The 17,324-nt window shown below is 42.7% G+C and overlaps 2 pseudogenes; both read left to right on the top strand.

The window, feature by feature from the left end:
* Positions 1–1,423: 1,423 nt before the first annotated feature.
* Positions 1,424–1,634, top strand: LOC140286971 (U2 spliceosomal RNA; annotated as a pseudogene).
* A 6,460-nt stretch (positions 1,635–8,094) lies between these two features.
* LOC140286965 (U2 spliceosomal RNA) lies at positions 8,095–8,261 on the top strand (annotated as a pseudogene).
* Positions 8,262–17,324: the final 9,063 nt, after the last annotated feature.

The raw sequence follows: 17,324 nt of genomic DNA, 5'->3' as shown, positions 1-17,324 counted from the left end.
GGTCCGGACAAGTTGACAGTGATGCAGTATGCGGATGACATGACCTTTTTTTTGACAACAGAGAGGTCGGTCACACGGCTGTTGGAAGTGGTGGAGAGTTTTTCAATAGTGTCGGGGGCCAAGGTGAACTTAGGGAAGTCCACCATTAAGTTTTTTGGACCATGGGCTGGTAGGGTGGGAGGCCTAGCTGGTCTGCCCCAGTGCCAGGGCCCAGTGAGAGTCCTGGGGGTAGAGTTTCAGGGAGAAGGGAGTGCAGAATTAAATTGGGGAAGGCGTCTGGCTGCAGCCCGTTCGCGGATGGGGCTGTGGAAATCCCGGCAACTTTCCTTAAGTGGTAGAGTGCTGGTTTTGAAGGCTGATATTTTGCCATTTTTGGTATACCTAGCGTATGTTTTTCCTTTACCTCCTCAATATAGGAGAAGTTTCATGAGAGATGTTTTTTCCTTTGTATGGGGGGGGTATGAATATGTGAGAAGGGAGTGGATGTACCAGGAAGTTCGGATGGGAGGGAGGGGTGTGCCGGACATCCCACTTAAGTTGGATGTGGTTTTCTTTTCCTTTTTGTGCAGGTCTGTGCAACAGACAAGTGGCCATCATTTTCAGGCACTTTTGCTGTTTTGGTTGTCATTCCCCTTCAGGAGATTGGTGTCCTGGGACAATAGAAGGCCAAAGGGGGATGTCTTACCCCCGTATTATAGGCAGGTGGTATGCTGGGGGAAAAAGCACCCAGAGTGTCAGGAGGGGGACCTGTGCTTCAGTCACCGGCGCCTGTACAGGGCTCTGGTGGAAAAAAGGGGGCTGGTGGGGGTGTATGGGGTGGGGCAACAAGGGTGGGTTTTCACACAGCAGAAAGGTCTCACAAACAGGGCGAGGGATATAAATTGGCTCGCCTTACACAGGAGGTTGCCAGTCAGGGAAGTTTTAAATAGACACGGGTTGACACGGGGGAGTTTGTGCCCAAGGGAGGGGTGTGGGGCTGATGAGACAATTGAGCATGTGTTTTGGGAATGTGGGTTTGCAACAAAAGTGTGGGTTGAGTTGGTTCTTTTTTTTCCAAGATTGGGGTCTTTAAAGTATGACATGATAATGCTGGGCTTGGGTTTAAGGGGGAAAGGTAGGGAGGGTTTTCTGTTATGGTTGGTTCTGTCTATGGGAAAGGTGGCGCTGTGGGATGCAAGGACGGCGTTGATTAAAAACAATGTGGACTGGCAGGTGGGAAGGGTGGTGGCAAGGGTGAGGGCAGAGATTGGATGCATGAGAAGAATGGAGGAGGAAAAGTACGGGTATCACGCTGCAAGAGAGCGATGGAAGACTTTATTTTCATGAGCGGGTAGTGTTTCTTTGTGGTTGTTTCTTATGTTTGTATGGTTTTTGTGTCGGACATGTAAAGCATTACTTTGACTGTTTTGTCATGTTGTTCTAAATGTTTCTTGGAAGTTTTGTAATAAAAAAAAAAAAAAAAAAAAAAAAAAAAAAAAAAAAAATCTGTACTTATCAGTTTAATATGTGATATGTCTATGCAAGGACTACATATTAAATGGATTTTTATCAATAGGAGTTGAAAAAGGAGCTTGCTCCGTTCACTCCAAGCATCGACCCGGTACTGCAGTGCCGCTGGGAACGGTGCGCTCTCCTCTGCTCTTGTGAAAAAGCAAACAGCGGTGCAGGATGGAAGTTTCTTTAATCTGCTGAGAAAAGAGAGTGAATGCGAAGCAGACTTTAACACGGCTCTGGGAGCGAGCCGAGTGCGGGCTAACCAGGAGAAGTGGTTTAGAATTTCCAACCATTATCTATAAAATGCGGTGAAAAAAAAGGTGTGATAGAACACTAAAAGGTGGAGCGGAAGTGTTCGGCTGCAAGAAGGTGTGAATGTCCGACTATATTTAGTGAAAAGCAGGTGAAGCAAGGTCTGCATGCCCAACCTTACATCATGAAAAGCGAGATCAGAGGTGTTTGGCTGAGAGAAGGCCACAGTTTGCGATGCAATAATTAAAGGCCTCATGCCAGATGTCGCCACTGAAGTAAAGAACATTTACGTGGGATGGTATGAGGGTCCTCGTTTGGCTGACGTTCGCCGATATGCTCGCCATGCTCAGAACCAAGTTGAGACGCGTAAGACAACCAAAAGGGACAAGTGTGAAAAGGAGCTGCATTTGGCAGCCATGACCATGTATTACGCAGTTGGTGTAAACAGAGCACGAGGCCGAAGTCGAAGACGTGGACGTGTGAGAGAGGAGGTCGAAATGGGCCACGCCAGAGCTATGATCCGAATATTTGTTTTTACTGTGGCCAGACTGGACACTGGAAGAAGGACTGTCCACAGCTGAAAAGTGATGAAATTTGGCCAAAGGCTGACTGAGGGTGGGAGGCAGGTTCTGGACGTCACGCGGCAGCGGAGCCTCCACTAATGGGTGATAGCACAAACACACTCACACATTTTTCCTGCTCTGTGTAGTGAAGAAACGCTTGCCGACTGTGATTCACGTAGTAAAGTTTTGCATGCTATTTCCGTCCTAGAGCAAAGATATTTCTCTCAGAATATAGGAACTTATGTTCATCAGTAGTGACGTCAGGGGAGTTTGATTGTCCTCCAAAGTTAAGTGGAAACCACGTTTACTCTATGTCTGCATCAGGCCAGGTTGTGAAGGAGAAAATGACATCGCCCATTGCGTGTGTCACTCCCGATGGGCTCTCCTTCAAACACTCATTTTTGTTATCAGAGTTGTGTCCCATTAACCTAATGGGCTGTGATCTCATGTGTAAATTAGGCATTATTTTAACTTCTACACCAGAGGGTATTAACGTTATGTTACAGCCTGACAAAGTTTTCACAGCAGTGCAGTTTGATTCATCTGCACTTACATATGCTTATGAGTGGAAACTTCCCAGCTCTCCTTTTTCACAACAACTAGTGGAAGAAGCAAAAGCGTTAGTTTCACCCCTTTCTGATTTCATGCAACCTGCTGATTTGCACTGCACATCACACATTTCTTTGGGGCCTGACAATGACTATGAGAAGAAGTGAAAAAATATGTGCGCCTACTTTATTGGCTGTGTCGCTCACTCCAGAGCAATTCGATTTTTTTAATGTTTGTGGTACTCGCCCTCACATTTCCTTGGCCAAACCTACACACTGGCATTGACAAGGTGTGGGAGAGTTTGTTGCTACATGTCAGAAAGAAACGGATTGGACCGTTTCACCTGCTGATCCAAATTTGATGTTTTCTGAACGATTGTCAGCATACAAAAAAATATTTTTGAGTACAATGCATTGTCAAAGAACTGTGGAATTAATTCCTACCACAGAATCACATTTTGAAGCATGTTTTTAATCTGAAACAGATTTGTCTTCGATACCCATGTTGGCTGAAGTGCCCAATGATCTTTGGGCTAAGAGCAAATATGATGTGGGGTTGATAAAAGGCTGTGAACCAGTAATTGTCACCCCTAAATCAGACTTTTGTCCATGTAAAAAACAATACCCTTTTAAGCCTGAAGCAATTAAAGGGATTAAACCTGTTTTTCAATCTTTTCAGAAAACAGGCGTTATTGTTCCTTTTGAAAATTCACCTGTGCTTACTCCATTGTTTCCTGTTAAAAAGATTAAAGATGCTGGCCAGCCAGATGAATGGCGTTTTGTACAGGACCTCCAAGCGGTGAATGCTGCAGTTCAGCCACATGCTCCTACTGTGCCCAACCCACACACTATTTTGTCTCAAATTACATCAGATGCACAGTTTTTCTCAGTGGTTGACTTGTCGCCAGTGCACCCTGATAGCCCATTTTGGTTTGCTTTTTAGTTTGAAGGGAGATCTTGGACTTTTACCCGGTTATGCCAGGGGTACTGTGAAAGTCCCACTATTTACAATGCTGCCCTCAAAGCTAGTCTGGATTAACTTCAATCAACCACAGGCTCCGCTCTTTTGCAGTATGTGGATGACATCCTTTTATGTAGTCCATCTAAACAACAGTGTGAAAAAGACAGTGAATCTGTTGAAACATCTTCCTTCTTATGGCCATAAAGCCAGCCTTTCTAATTTACAGTTTGTACAGGACGAAGTCACCTTTTTGGGTCATGTGATTTCTAAGGATGGGCGCTCACTTTCTCCTAAACGTGTTGCTGCAGTTCAGATCATTCCTAAACCGGTTACTAAAAAACAGCTTATGTCATTCTTAGGTATAACATCTTACTGCAGGAACTTTATTCCTAACTACTCTTTTCTCGAAGCTCTCTTAGGTGCTCTTATCCATGGTAAAGGCCTCCAGTCAGCTGATCGTGTTCCATGGACTCCTGAGGCTGAATCAGCCTTTAGTCAGCTTAAGCTGGCTCTTCAAACAGCACCAACACTTGGCATTCCAGATCCTCATAAACCTTTCATACAGGCAGTTGATGAGAAGCATGGTTGTATGACATCTGTTCTTATGCAGGAACATGGGGCAGGCAAAGGCCAGTGGCTCATTTCTCAGCAAAACTGGACTCTGTGGCTGCAGGCCTGCCTGGTTGTCTTCGTGCTGTTGCAGCTGCAGAGAAAGCTGTCCTGGCCTCCCAAGATATTGTGGGCTACGCTAATTTGACTGTTTTGGTTCCTCATGCTGTTGCCATTATTCTTCTCGAGCAGAAAACTTCACATCTTTCAACTGCTCGTTGGCTCAGATACACCTCTGTGATATGCCAAATGTCACTGTTAAACGTTGTACTGTTCTGAATCCTGCTACTTTGCTTCCAACTCCTGAGGATGGGGAGCCTCATGACTGTGAAGCTGTTTTGGAACAAGTTTGTACACCCCGACCTGATCTTTTAGAGACTCCTCTTCCAAACTCTGACATGATTCTTTTTGTAGATGGATCAGCTTTGCGTGATCCAGCCACAGGTACTAACTGTGTTTGGTTTGCAGTATGTTCTTCACATGACACTTTGTTGTCTGGTTCTCTTCCTAAACATTTCTCTGCTCAAACTACTGAGCTTATTGCACTTACTGAAGCTTGTAAGTTGGCAGCTGGTAAGTCACTATTTACACAGATTCCAGATATGCTTTTGGTGTTGTTCATGACTTTGGTGCGCTGTGGAAACACAGGCATTTCCTTAAATCAGATGGTAAAACTATTCTGAACTCCAAGCAGGTTTCTGATCTTCTTGATGCGATCCTTTTGCCTACAGCAATCTCGGTCTGTAAGTGTGCGGCTCACACTAACTCAGACGATCCTGTTGCTTGTGGCAATGCCAGAGCTGATGCTGCAGCTAAGCAAGCAGCTAAATCTTTTCCTGTTTTCGCTTCCCTCTCTTTGCAGGCAGAAGACTCCCTCACAGATCTCCATGCTTTGCAAACTTTTGCCTCTGCAGATGAAATTTGGTCACACTTAGCATACTGACTGTCAGTGTAAACGTTAACAACCTTTTTGTTATTTAATTTACAAGCTTCAGTTAAAGCTACCAATTCGACCGCTTGAACAGAGTAATTTTTTGGTAGTGGTTGTTTTAAGAAAACTTCAGTTTTTGTTACTACTGTAAATCCTGTAGCATTTGTGCCATCAGGGTTTTTTGCTTGACCTGTTGAATAAATATAGTTATTTCTGCATTTTCATAACGTATATCAGTTAAGTCTGGCCTGGGTAAAACACTGATGGTTATTTCTGACATGCAATCATGAGGCTTTCCATCTGTGGGGTAGGTAGCAGTGTGGATGGATTAAGTGTAGCACATCTCTCGACAACAAGGTGTGGCTGTGAAAGAAGAACTGTTATGTAGGAGAGATGTCTGGTAAAGATATTTTGTTAAGTAACCATATCACAGCCACTGCATGAGGTACCTTAAGTGTTAATGGGTGAAATAACACCATTATTGTTGATGCCTGCACTGCCAATGGCTTCTGGCCATTGATTCAAAAGTACGATCTCGTCCCTTTTTCCCCCTTTCAGTGGACACTGGCCCCTAATTACCGCAATTCAGCAGGGGGTCTTTCATTAGGAGTACTGGACTCCCCCGTGCACGGTTTCAGCTCCGACCCTGGACAGCGGAAAAAACGTTGAGATCTGGTTTGAGGACCCAATTGTTGAGAAAAGTCTCTCAATGAGACTCAGAGTTGCTGGAGTCAGTTAATGCAAAGGTTTAATCTTGCAGCAAGTTCAAGAATGTGTGTGTGTATGGGTGTATGTGTGCGAACGTGTGTGAGTTTGTGAGAGTTTAAAGAACCTGTTATCCACAGGCAGGTCTTAACTAGTATGGCACGGGTCCAGCCTGTCTCATCTTTTTTGGAAGGTCCAGCGCTCGGCCGTAACCCTTCTGTCTGTTTGGACTCTCACATACATTCGGTTAATCATAGAAAAACGAGAACAAAACTTTTTAGCCCCTTAAATTCATAAAACAGACATGGTGCAGTTATTTCCATTCTAGAAAATAAGAGTAATCACCACCATTTCTATAAATTCTGGATATTCTAACAATCTGAATCTTTTTTAAATGTTCGATGAAGCCCTTTGCTGTTCTGTTTAGAGACTCAGCTGATCATAAACCAAGTTTTGCTCTTGAACCAAGCTTCTAAACTCTTCACCTTTTTCATTTCTCAGTTAGTATTCACTTTAAAACTGATTAAAAGAAAAATTAAATGAATGCCTATCAACAAATGTGGGATCTAAACTCTAGTGCTTCCTCTAAAATAATTTCCTTTCTCAATTCAGAAATGTGTGTGTTTAAGTCACAACTCCCGTGACACCAAAACGGCTTTCTTTTCTCTCTTTTCTCTACACTCTGCACTGTGAGCACACACACCAAATCAGAAAGGCTTTTTTCTCTCTTTTCTACATTATGGACTGTGGGGACACAAAACCGCTCTCTCTTTTTTTTTTTTTGATTGTGTGCCAGGGCGTTGTCTCACGTATTTGATTATGCTTAAGATACGAATGGGTTTATCAGTCACATCAGAATCCATACATACTGATCCTCCCATAATAAAATGGTCGGATCTTATCAAACACACTTTGTTTCTTGTGACAAGTCAGCGAAACAGCGTATACACGTCAAGACACTGAATCAAGTTTGCCACAAGAACTCATAAGTTTGGCAGTATTGCTCTGCCGTCAGCAATCATACACCCATTTTATTTTCATGAGACATGTGCAGGCACCTGTTCATCTACTGTTCTATCACTATGAATTAGCTTATCTATTATCAATAAGGATACTTCTACAACTACTATCAAAGATGTCCGGACTTCTTATGTTGTCAGTTGCTATATATGAATAAGTGGGTTGCTACTGAAAAGCATTAAGCATGTCACACAGCCCAAACATATAACATTTCAGGACACACCACACAGTTAACAACCACAGTGAAGCGTGTCAAAGCCCAAACATGTAACATTCAACAGGACACTTACACAACATATTCAAATCAAACAGTCAGACAACATACAAGAACATATACCCCAGCCGGCATTGCTCCCTGCCTATTTTCCTACAACTCACTATGTGTGCGCACACCTTTATTCACAAACTCTTCAACTTATACTCTTTTACCGAAGCTGCTACAGCTCGATTGGCCAAATACCCTTAGATCCTATTTCGGTGAATTTGACATCTGCCTTGCATTTAACAGATTAGCGGTTTAGCAGTTTTAATTTAGTTTGAGTGAAGGAATTCATTTTATAGCAAAATCCAAAATCGTGAAGAAGAAAGAAGAAAGTAAGCTTATTCTCGGATTCCTGAAACTTTAGATTTGCTCTTTCTTTTACTGCAAAGTACAACGTTGAGCAGCACTAATGAGTTGTTTCTATTTTTGGCAGGCTTTACCTTTGTGGATGAAGCCCTTTCTGTCTGTGCAAAAGAAATCTTGTTACTGTGCAGAGTGACTTCTCTGAGTAGAGTCGCCTTACTTGTTGCGACTGTGCCGATGTTCAAAGCTGGAGTGCAAAGTTGTTGCTTGAATGGTGCTCGCTGGAGCATGCGGTAGTGTAAAGTTATACCATTTAAAAGGGTTGAAGAGTGCTCAGTGCAGCGGGTGGGTGGAGGTGCAAAGTGACACTATGGCCATAAAAAGAACACCGCTACAAGTGCGCATTGTGCCAGGAAGGGCCCTCGGACGTGAACCAGTGGACAGATATCGCTTCTCGGCCTTTTGGCTAAGATCAAGTGTAGTATGTGATATGTCTATGCAAGGACTACATATTAAATGGATTTTTATCAATAGGATTTGAAAAAGGAGCTTGCTCCGTTCACTCCAAGCATCGACCCGGTACTGCAGTGCCGCTGGGAACGGTGCGCTCTCCTCTGCTCTTGTGAAAAAGCAAACAGTGGTGCAGGATGGAAGTTTCTTTTAGTCTGCTGAGAAAAGAGAGTGAATGCGAAGTAGACTTTAACACGGCTCTGGGAGCGAGCCGAGTGCGGGCTAACCAGGAGAATTGCTTGAAAGAAACGCGAACCGAATGAGCGGTCAGAACAAAGCCTCAATACGGTGTTCCTGTGGTGTTTTTATAAAATGCGTTGAAAAAAAAGGTGTGAATGCCCCAGAGAAAACTAAAAGGTGGAGCGGAAGTGTTCGGCTGCAAGAAGGTGTGAATGTCCGACTATATTTGGTGAAAAGCAGGTGAAGCAAGGTCTGAATGCCCAACCTTACATCATCAAAAGCGAGATCAGAGGTTTTTGGCTGCAAGAAGGCGATAGTTTGCCAAAAGCGGGTAAGGTGCGAATGACCGACTAAATATCAACAAAAGTGAGGGCGGAGGTCTTCGGATGCAAGTGGGTGTGAATATCCCACCATACAAGTATGGTGGAGAGGAAGCTGTGAATGGCCGACCATAGTTTGCAAAAAGCGGGTGAGAAAAGGTGCGAATGTCCAACCATACATGATCAAAACAGGGAGCGGAGGTGTTTGGCTGCGACAAGGTGTGAATGTCCACCCATAATTAATGAAAAGCGGGCAACAAGTAGGTTCGAATGCCCAACCATACATCATCAAAAGCAGGAGTGGATGTGTTCGGCTACAAGAAGGTTTGTATGTCTGAGCATAGTTTGTAAAAAGCGGGTAAGAAAAGGTTCGAATGCCCGAACATACACCATCAAAAGAGGGAGCGGAGGTGTTCCGCTGTAAGACTGTGTGAATGTCCGACCATATTTGGTAAAAAGTGGGTATGAAAAGGTTCGAATGCCCAAATTCGGCTGCAAAAAACTGTGTTCGGCTGCAAAAAGGTGTGAATGTTTGACTAAAGTTTGTAAAAAGCGGGTAAGACAAGGTGCGAATGCCTGACAATGTATGATCAAAAGCGGGAGCGGAGGTGTTCAGCTGCAAGAAGGTCTAAATGTCCATCATTAATTGCTAGAAAACATGAAAGAAAATTTTCGAAAATCAATCCGCACATGATCATAAGTGGGAGAGGAGGTGTTCAGCTGCAAGAAGGTGTGAATGTCCTACCATAATTGCTGAAAAATGTGTTAGAAACGGTAAGAATGCCGGACCATACATCATCAAAAGCTAGAGAGGTGGTGTTCGGCTGCAAGTAGGTGTGAATGTCTGACTAAAGTTCAAATATATTAACAAAAGCGGGAGGAGAGGTCTTCGGATGAGTGGTTGAGAATTTCCGACCATAATCTATAAAATGCGGTGAAAAAAAAGGTGTGATAGAAACCTAAAAGGTGGAGCGGAAGTGTTCGGCTGCAAGAAGGTGTGAATGTCCATCTATAGTTGGTGAAAAGCAGGAAAAGCAAGGTCTGAATGCCCAATCTTACATCATCAAAAGTGAGATCAGAGGTGTTTGGCGGCAAGAAAACGGGTAAGGTGTGAATGACCGACTAAATATCAACAAAAGTGGGGGCGGAGATCTTCGGATGCAAGTGGGTGTGAATATCCCACCATACAAGTATGGTGGAGAGGAAGCTGTGAATGACCGACCATAGTTTGCAAAAAGCGGGTGAGAAAAGGTGCGAATGTCCAACCATACATGATCAAAACAGGGAGCGGAAGTGTTTGGCTGCGACAAGGTGTGAATGTCCACCCATAATTAATGAAAAGCGGGCAACAAGTAGGTTCGAATGCCCAACCATACATCAACAAAAGCAGGAGTGGATGTGTTTGGCTACAAGAAGGTTTGAATGTCCGAGCATAGTTTGTAAAAAGCGGGTAAGAAAAGGTGCGAATGCCCGACAATGGATGATCAAAAGAGGGAGTGGAGGTTTTCGGCTACAAGGTTTGAATGTCCGACCATAGTTTGTAAAAAGCGGGTAAGAAAAGGTGCGAATGCCCGAATATATACCATCGAAAGAGGAAGCGGAGGTGTTCGGCTGCAAGAAGGTGTGAACATCCGACCAAAGTTTGTAAAAAGCAGTTAAGAAAAGGTTCGAATATCCAACCAAACATAATCAAAAGTGGGAGCAGAGCTGTTCGACTGCAAGTAGGTGTGAATGTCCACCAATAATTCCTGAAAAATGGGTAACAAAAGGTGCGAATGCCCAACCATACATCATCAAAAGAAGAAGTGGATGTGTTCTGCTACAAGAAGGTTTGAATGTCCGACCATAGTTTGTAAAAAGTGGGTAAGAAAAACTTCGAATGCCCGAACATACACCATCAAAAGAGGGAGCGGAGGTGTTCCGCTGTAAGATGCTGCGAATGTCCGACCATAGTTGGTAAAAAGCGGGTAAGAAAAGGTTAAAAAACCCGACTGTACACAATCAATAGCGGGAGCGGAGTTGTTCGGCTACAAGAAGGTGTGAAAGTCCGACCATGGTTTGTAAAACGCGGGTAAGACAAGGTGCGAATACCCGACAATGTATGATCAAAAGAGGGAGCGGAGTTGTTCGGCTGCAAGGTCTGAATTTCCAACCATAATTTGTAAACACCGTTGAAGAAAAGCCTCGAAAGCCCGACTATACACCATCAAAAGCGGGAGCGGAGGTGTTCAGCTGCAAGAAGGTCTGAATGTCCACCAATAATTACTGAAAAATGGGTAAGAAAAGGTGTGAATGCCCAACTATACATCATCAAAAGCAGAAGTGGAAGTGTTCGGCCACAAGAAGGTTTGAATGTCCGACCATAGTTTGTAAAAGGCGGGTAAGAAAAGGTTCGAATGACCGAACATACACAATCAAAAGAGGGAGCGGAGGTGTTTCGCTGCAAGAAGGTGTGAATGTCCGACCATAGTTGGTAAAAAGCGGGTAAGAAAAGGTTAAAATACCCGACTCTACACAATCAATAGCGGGAGCGGAGTTGTTCGGCTAAAAGAAGGTGTGAAAGTCCGACCATGGTTTGTAAAAACCGGGTAAGAAAAGGTTCGAATGCCAAAATATACACCATCAAAAGCGGAAGCTGAGGTGTTCAGCTGCAAGTAGGTGTGAATGTCAGATCATAATTTGCAAAAAGCTGATGAGAAAGGTGTGAATGACCGACAATAATTGCTGAAAAATGTGTTAGAAAAGGTAAGAATGCCGGACCATTCATCATCAAAAGCAGGAGAAGAGGTGTTCGGCTGCAAGAAGCTGTGAATGTCCAGCCATAATTACTCAAAAATGGGTAAGAAAAGGTAGTATTGCCAGACCATAAATGATCAAAACAGGGAGCGGAGGTGTTCCGCTGTAAGAAGGTGTGAATGTCCGACCATAATTGGTAAAAAGCGGGTAAGAAAACGTTAAAATACCCGACTGTACACAATCAATAGCGGGAGCGGAGTTGTTTGGCTACTAAAAGGTGTGAAAGTCCGACCATGGTTTGCAAAAAGCGGGTAAGAAAAGGTGCGAATGCCGGACAATGTATGATCAAAAGAGGGAACGGAGGTTTTCGGCTGCAAGAAGGTCTAAATGTCCAACCATAATTTGTAAAAACCGGGGAAGAAAAGGCTCGAAAGCCCGACTATACACCATCAAAAGCGGGAGCAGAGGTGTTCAGCTGCAAGAAGGTCTCAATGTCCATCAATAATTGCTAGAAAACATGAAAGAAAATTTTTTGAATATCAAACCGCACACAATCATATGCGGGAGAGGAGGTGTTCAGCTGCAAGAAGGTGTGAATGTCCACCCATAATTCCTGAAAAATGGATAAAAAAAGGTGCGAATGCCCAACCATACAACATCAAAAGCAGGTGTGAATGTCAGATCATAATTTAAAAACCTGATGAGAAATGGTGAGAATGCCCGACTATACACCATCAAATGCGGGAGCGGAGGTGTTCAGCTGTGAGTAGGTGTGAATGTCCAACCATACTTGCTGAAAAATATGACAAAGCAGTTTTCACTTAGTTTGAGTGAAGGAATTAATTTTATATCAAAATCCGAAATTGTGTAGAACTCGTGGAAATAAGTTTATTCTCGGATTCCTAAAAGTTTAGTGTTGTTCTTTGGTATACTGCAAAGTAATACTTTCTATTTTGTTGAAACCGATTCAGACATGGATAAATATGAAGGACAAAGCAGTTTTAACTGGGTTTGAGTGAAGGAATTCATTTTATATCAAAATCCTAAATTGTGTAGAACTAGTGAAAAGAAGCTTATTCTCGGATTACTAAAGGTTTAGTGTTGTTCTTTCCTATACTGCAAAGTAATACTTTCTTTTTTGTTGAAACCTATTCAGACATGGATAAATATTAAGGACAAAGCAGTTTTAACTTGGTTTGAGTGAAGGAATTCATTTTATATCAAAATCCGGAATTGTGTAGAACTCGTGAAAAGAAGCTTATTATCGGATTCATGAAAAAAATTAGTGTTGTTCTTTCCTATCCTGCAAAGTACTACGTTCTTTTTTGTTTAAAGCTATTTAGACATGGGTAAATATGAAGGACAAAGCAGTTTTAACTTGGTTTGAGTGAAGGAATTCATTTTATATCAAAATCCGAAATTGTGTAGAACTGGTGACAAGAAGCTTATTCTCGGATTCCTAAAGGTTTAGTGTTGTTCTTTGGTATACTGCAAAGTAATACTTTCTTTTTTGTTGAAACCTATTCAGACATGGATAAATATGAAGGACAAAGCAGTTTTAACTTGGTTTGAGTGAAGGAATTCATTTTATATCAAAATCCGAAATTGTGTAGAACTCGTCAATCGACGCATATTCTCGGATTCCTGAAAAGGTTTAGAGTTGTTCTTTCCTATCCTGCAAAGCACAACGTTCTTTTTTTGTTTAAAGCTATTTAGACATGGATAAATATGAAGGACAAAGCAGTTTTAACTTGGTTTGAGTGAAGGAATTCATTTTATATCAAAATCCGAAATTGTGTAGAACTCGTGAAAATAAGATTATTCTCGGATTCCTAAAGGTTTAGTGTTGTTATTTCCTATCCTGCAAAGTACAACGTTCTTTTTTTCTTTAAAGCTATTATGACATGGATAAATATGAAGGACAAAGCAGTTTTAACTTGGTTTGAGTGAAGGAATTCATTTTATATCAAAATCCAGAGTTGTGCATTATGGCAGCAGAATTGTAGTCTGCATACCTTTTATGCCAAACAGATTTGCCTTGCCAAGGGAAGTTTTATAAATGTTTATTGTTTATGTTTAAAATATATAAACTAGCAGAATAATTAATTCATCCGCCTGGTCCCTCCCACCCCGGAGAGGGCAGCCAGAGACTGGCTGCAATAGGCATCCCCGCAACCTGGGACCCAACACAGGGCAGGAGGGCCTTATGTCCACCAGGCTCAGGGCCTGCAGTCACCATATTCCGGGAGCTACTGTACCCACAGAAGGAACTGCTTTGTCCTTCATATTTATCCATGTCTAAATAGCTTTAAACAAAAAAAGAACGTTGTACTTTGCAGGATAGGAAAGAACAACTCTAAACCTTTTCAGGAATCCGAGAATAAGCGTCGATTGACAAGTTCTACACAATTTCGGATTTTGATATAAAATGAATTCCTTCACTCAAACCAAGTTAAAACTGCTTTGTCCTTCATATTCATCTATGTCTGAATCGGTTTCAACAAAATAGAAAGTATTACTTTGCAGTATACCAAAGAACAACATTAAACCTTTAGGAATCAAAGAATAAACTTATTTCAACGAGTTCTACACAATTTCGGATTTTGATATAAAATGAATTCCTTCACTAGAACCAAGTGAAAACTGCTTTGTCATATTTTTCAGCAAGTATGGTCGGACATTCACACCTACTCACAGCTGAACACCTCCGCTCCCGCATTTGATGGTGTATAGTCAGGCATTCTCACCATTTCTCATCAGGTTTTTGCAAATTATGATCTGACATTCACACCGGCTTTTGATGATGTATGGTTGGGCATTCGTACCTTTTTTTACCCATTTTTCAGGAATTATGGGTGGACATTCACACCTTCTTGCAGCTGAACACCTCCTCTCTCGCATATGATCATGTGCGGTTTGATATTCGAAAATTTTCTTTCATGTTTTTTAGCAATTATTGATGGACATTGAGACCTTCTTGCAGCTGAACACCTCTGCTCCCGCTTTTGATGGTGTATAGTCGGGCTTTCGAGCCTTTTCTTCCCCGGTTTTTACAAATTATGGTTGGACATTCAGACCTTCTTGCAGCCGAAAACCTCCGCTCCCTCTTTTGATCATACATTGTCGGGCATTCGCACCTTTTCTTAAACGCTTTTTACAAAACATGGTCGGACTTTCACACCTTCTTGTAGCCGAACACATCCCTTCCCGCTATTGATTGTGTACAGTCGGGTATTTTAACCTTTTCTTACCCGCTTTTTACCAACTACGGTCGGACATTCACACCTTCTTATGGCGGAACACCTCCGCTCCCTCTTTTGATGGTGTATGTTCGGGCATTCGAACCTTTTCTTACCCGCTTTTTACAAACTATGCTCGGACATTCAAACCTTCTTGTAGCCGAACACATCCAGTCCTGCTTTTGATGATGTATGTTGGGCATTCGCACCTTTTTTTTTTACCCATTTTTGAGGAATTATGGGTGGACATTCACACCTTGTTGCAGCTGAACACCTCCTCTCCCACTTATGATCATGTGCGGTTGGATATTCGAAAAAAAATTTTCATGTTTTCTAGCAATTATTGATGGACATTCAGACCTTCTTGCAGCTGAACCCCTCTGCACCCGCTTTTGATGGTGTATAGTCGGGCTTCCGAGCCTTTTCTTCCCCGGTTTTTACAAATTACGGTTGGACATTTAGACCTTCTTGCAGCCGAAAACCTCTGTTTCCTCTTTTGATCATACATTGTCCGGCATTCACACCTTTTCTTACCCGCTTTTTACAAACCATGGTCGGACTTTCACACCTTTTAGTAGCCAAACAACTCCGCTACCGCTATTGGTTGTGTACAGTCGGGTATTTTAACCTTTTCTTACCCGCTTTTTACCAATTATGGTCGGACATTCACACCTTCTTTCAGCGGAACACCTCCGCTCCCTGTTTTGATCATTTATGGTCTGGCAATACTACCTTTTCTTACCCGTTTTTCAGTAATTATGGCTGGACATTCACAGCTTCTTGCAGCCGAACACCTCTTCTCCCGCTTTTGATGATGAATGGTCCGGCATTCTTACCTTTTCTAACACATTTTTCAGCAATTATTGTCGGTCATTCACACCTTTCTCATCAGCTTTTTGCAAATTATGATCTGACATTCACACGTACTTGCAGCCGAACACCTCGGCTTCCGCTTTTGATGGTGTATATTTTGGCATTCGAACCTTTTCTTACCCGCTTTTTACAAACCATGGTCGGACTTTCACACCTTCTTTTAGCCGAACAACTCCGCTCTCGCTATTGATTGTGTAGAGTCGGGTATTTTAACCTTTTCTTACCCGCTTTTTACAAACTATGGTCGGACATTCACACCTTCTTACAGCGGAACACCTCCGCTCCCTCTTTTGATGGTGTATGTTCTGGCATTCGAACCTTTTCTTACCCACTTTTTACAAACTATGCTCGGACATTCACACCTTCTTGCAGCGAAACACCTCCACTCCCTCTTTTGATTGTGTATGTTCGGGCATTCGAACCTTTTCTTACCCGCCTTTTACAAACTATGGTCGGACATTCAAACCTTCTTATGGCCGAACACATCCACTTCTGCTTTTGATGATGTATAGTTGGGCATTCACACCTTTTCTTACCCATTTTTCAGTAATTATTGATGGACATTCAGACCTTCTTGCAGCTGAACACCTCTGCTCCCGCTTTTGATGGTGTATAGTCGGGCATTCAAACTTTTTCTTACCCGCTTTTTACCAACTATGGTCGGACATTCAGACCTTCTTTTAGCCGAAAACCTCCGCTCCCTCTTTTGATCATACATTGTCGGGCATTCGCACCTTGTCTTACCCGCGTTTTACAAACCATGGTCGGACTTTCACACCTTCTTGTAGCCGAACAACTCCGCTCCCGCTATTGATTGTGTACAGTCGGGTATTTTAACCTTTTCTTACCCGCTTTTTACCAATTATGGTCGGACATTCACACCGTCTTACAGCGGAACACCTCCGCTCCCTCTTTTGATGGTGTATGTTCGGGCATTCAAACTTTTTCTTACCCACTTTTTACAAACTATGGTCGGACATTCAAACCTTCTTGTAGCAGAACACCACCACTTCTTCTTTTGATGATGTATGGTTGGGCATTCGCACCTTTTCTTACCCATTTTTCAGGAATTATGGGTGGACATTCAAACCTACTTGCAGTCGAACAGCTCTGCTCCCACTTTTGATTATGTTTGGTTGGATATTCGAACCTTTTCTTAACTGCTTTTTACAAACTTTGGTCGGACGTTCACACCTTCTTGCAGCTGAACACCTCCGCTTCCGCTTTTGATGGTATATATTCGGGCATTCGAACCTTTTCTTACCCGCTTTTTACCAACTATGGTCGGACATTCACACCATCTTAAAGCGGAACACCTCCGCTCCCTCTTTTGATGGTGTATGTTCGGGCATTCGCACCTTTTTTTACCTGCTTTTTACAAACTTTGGTCGGACGTTGACACCTTCTTGCAGCCGAACACCTCCGCTTCCGCTTTTGATGGTGTATATTCGGGCATTCGAACCTTTTCTTACCCGCTTTTTACCAACTATGGTCGGACATTCACACCATCTTACAGCGGAACACCTCTTCTCCCGCTTTTGATGATGAATGGTCCGGCATTCTTACCTTTTCTAACACATTTTTCAGCAATTATTGTCGGTCATTCACACCTTTCTCATCAGCTTTTTGCAAATTATGATCTGACATTCACACCTACTTGCAGCCGAACACCTCGGATTCCGCTTTTGATGGTGTATATTTTGGCATTCGAACCTTTTCTTACCCGCTTTTTACAAACCATGGTCGGACTTTCACACCTTCTTTTAGCCGAACAACTCCGCTCCCGCTATTGATTGTGTAGAGTCGGGTATTTTAACC

This window comes from Leuresthes tenuis, unplaced genomic scaffold (genome assembly GCF_036924035.1).
Source record: "Leuresthes tenuis unplaced genomic scaffold, fLeuTen1.0.hap1 SCAF_102, whole genome shotgun sequence".
In the NCBI taxonomy this organism is placed as follows: Eukaryota; Metazoa; Chordata; class Actinopteri; order Atheriniformes; family Atherinopsidae; genus Leuresthes; species Leuresthes tenuis.
Note: the sequence above shows the minus strand (reverse complement) of the source record. Positions and strands in the feature narration are given on the sequence as shown.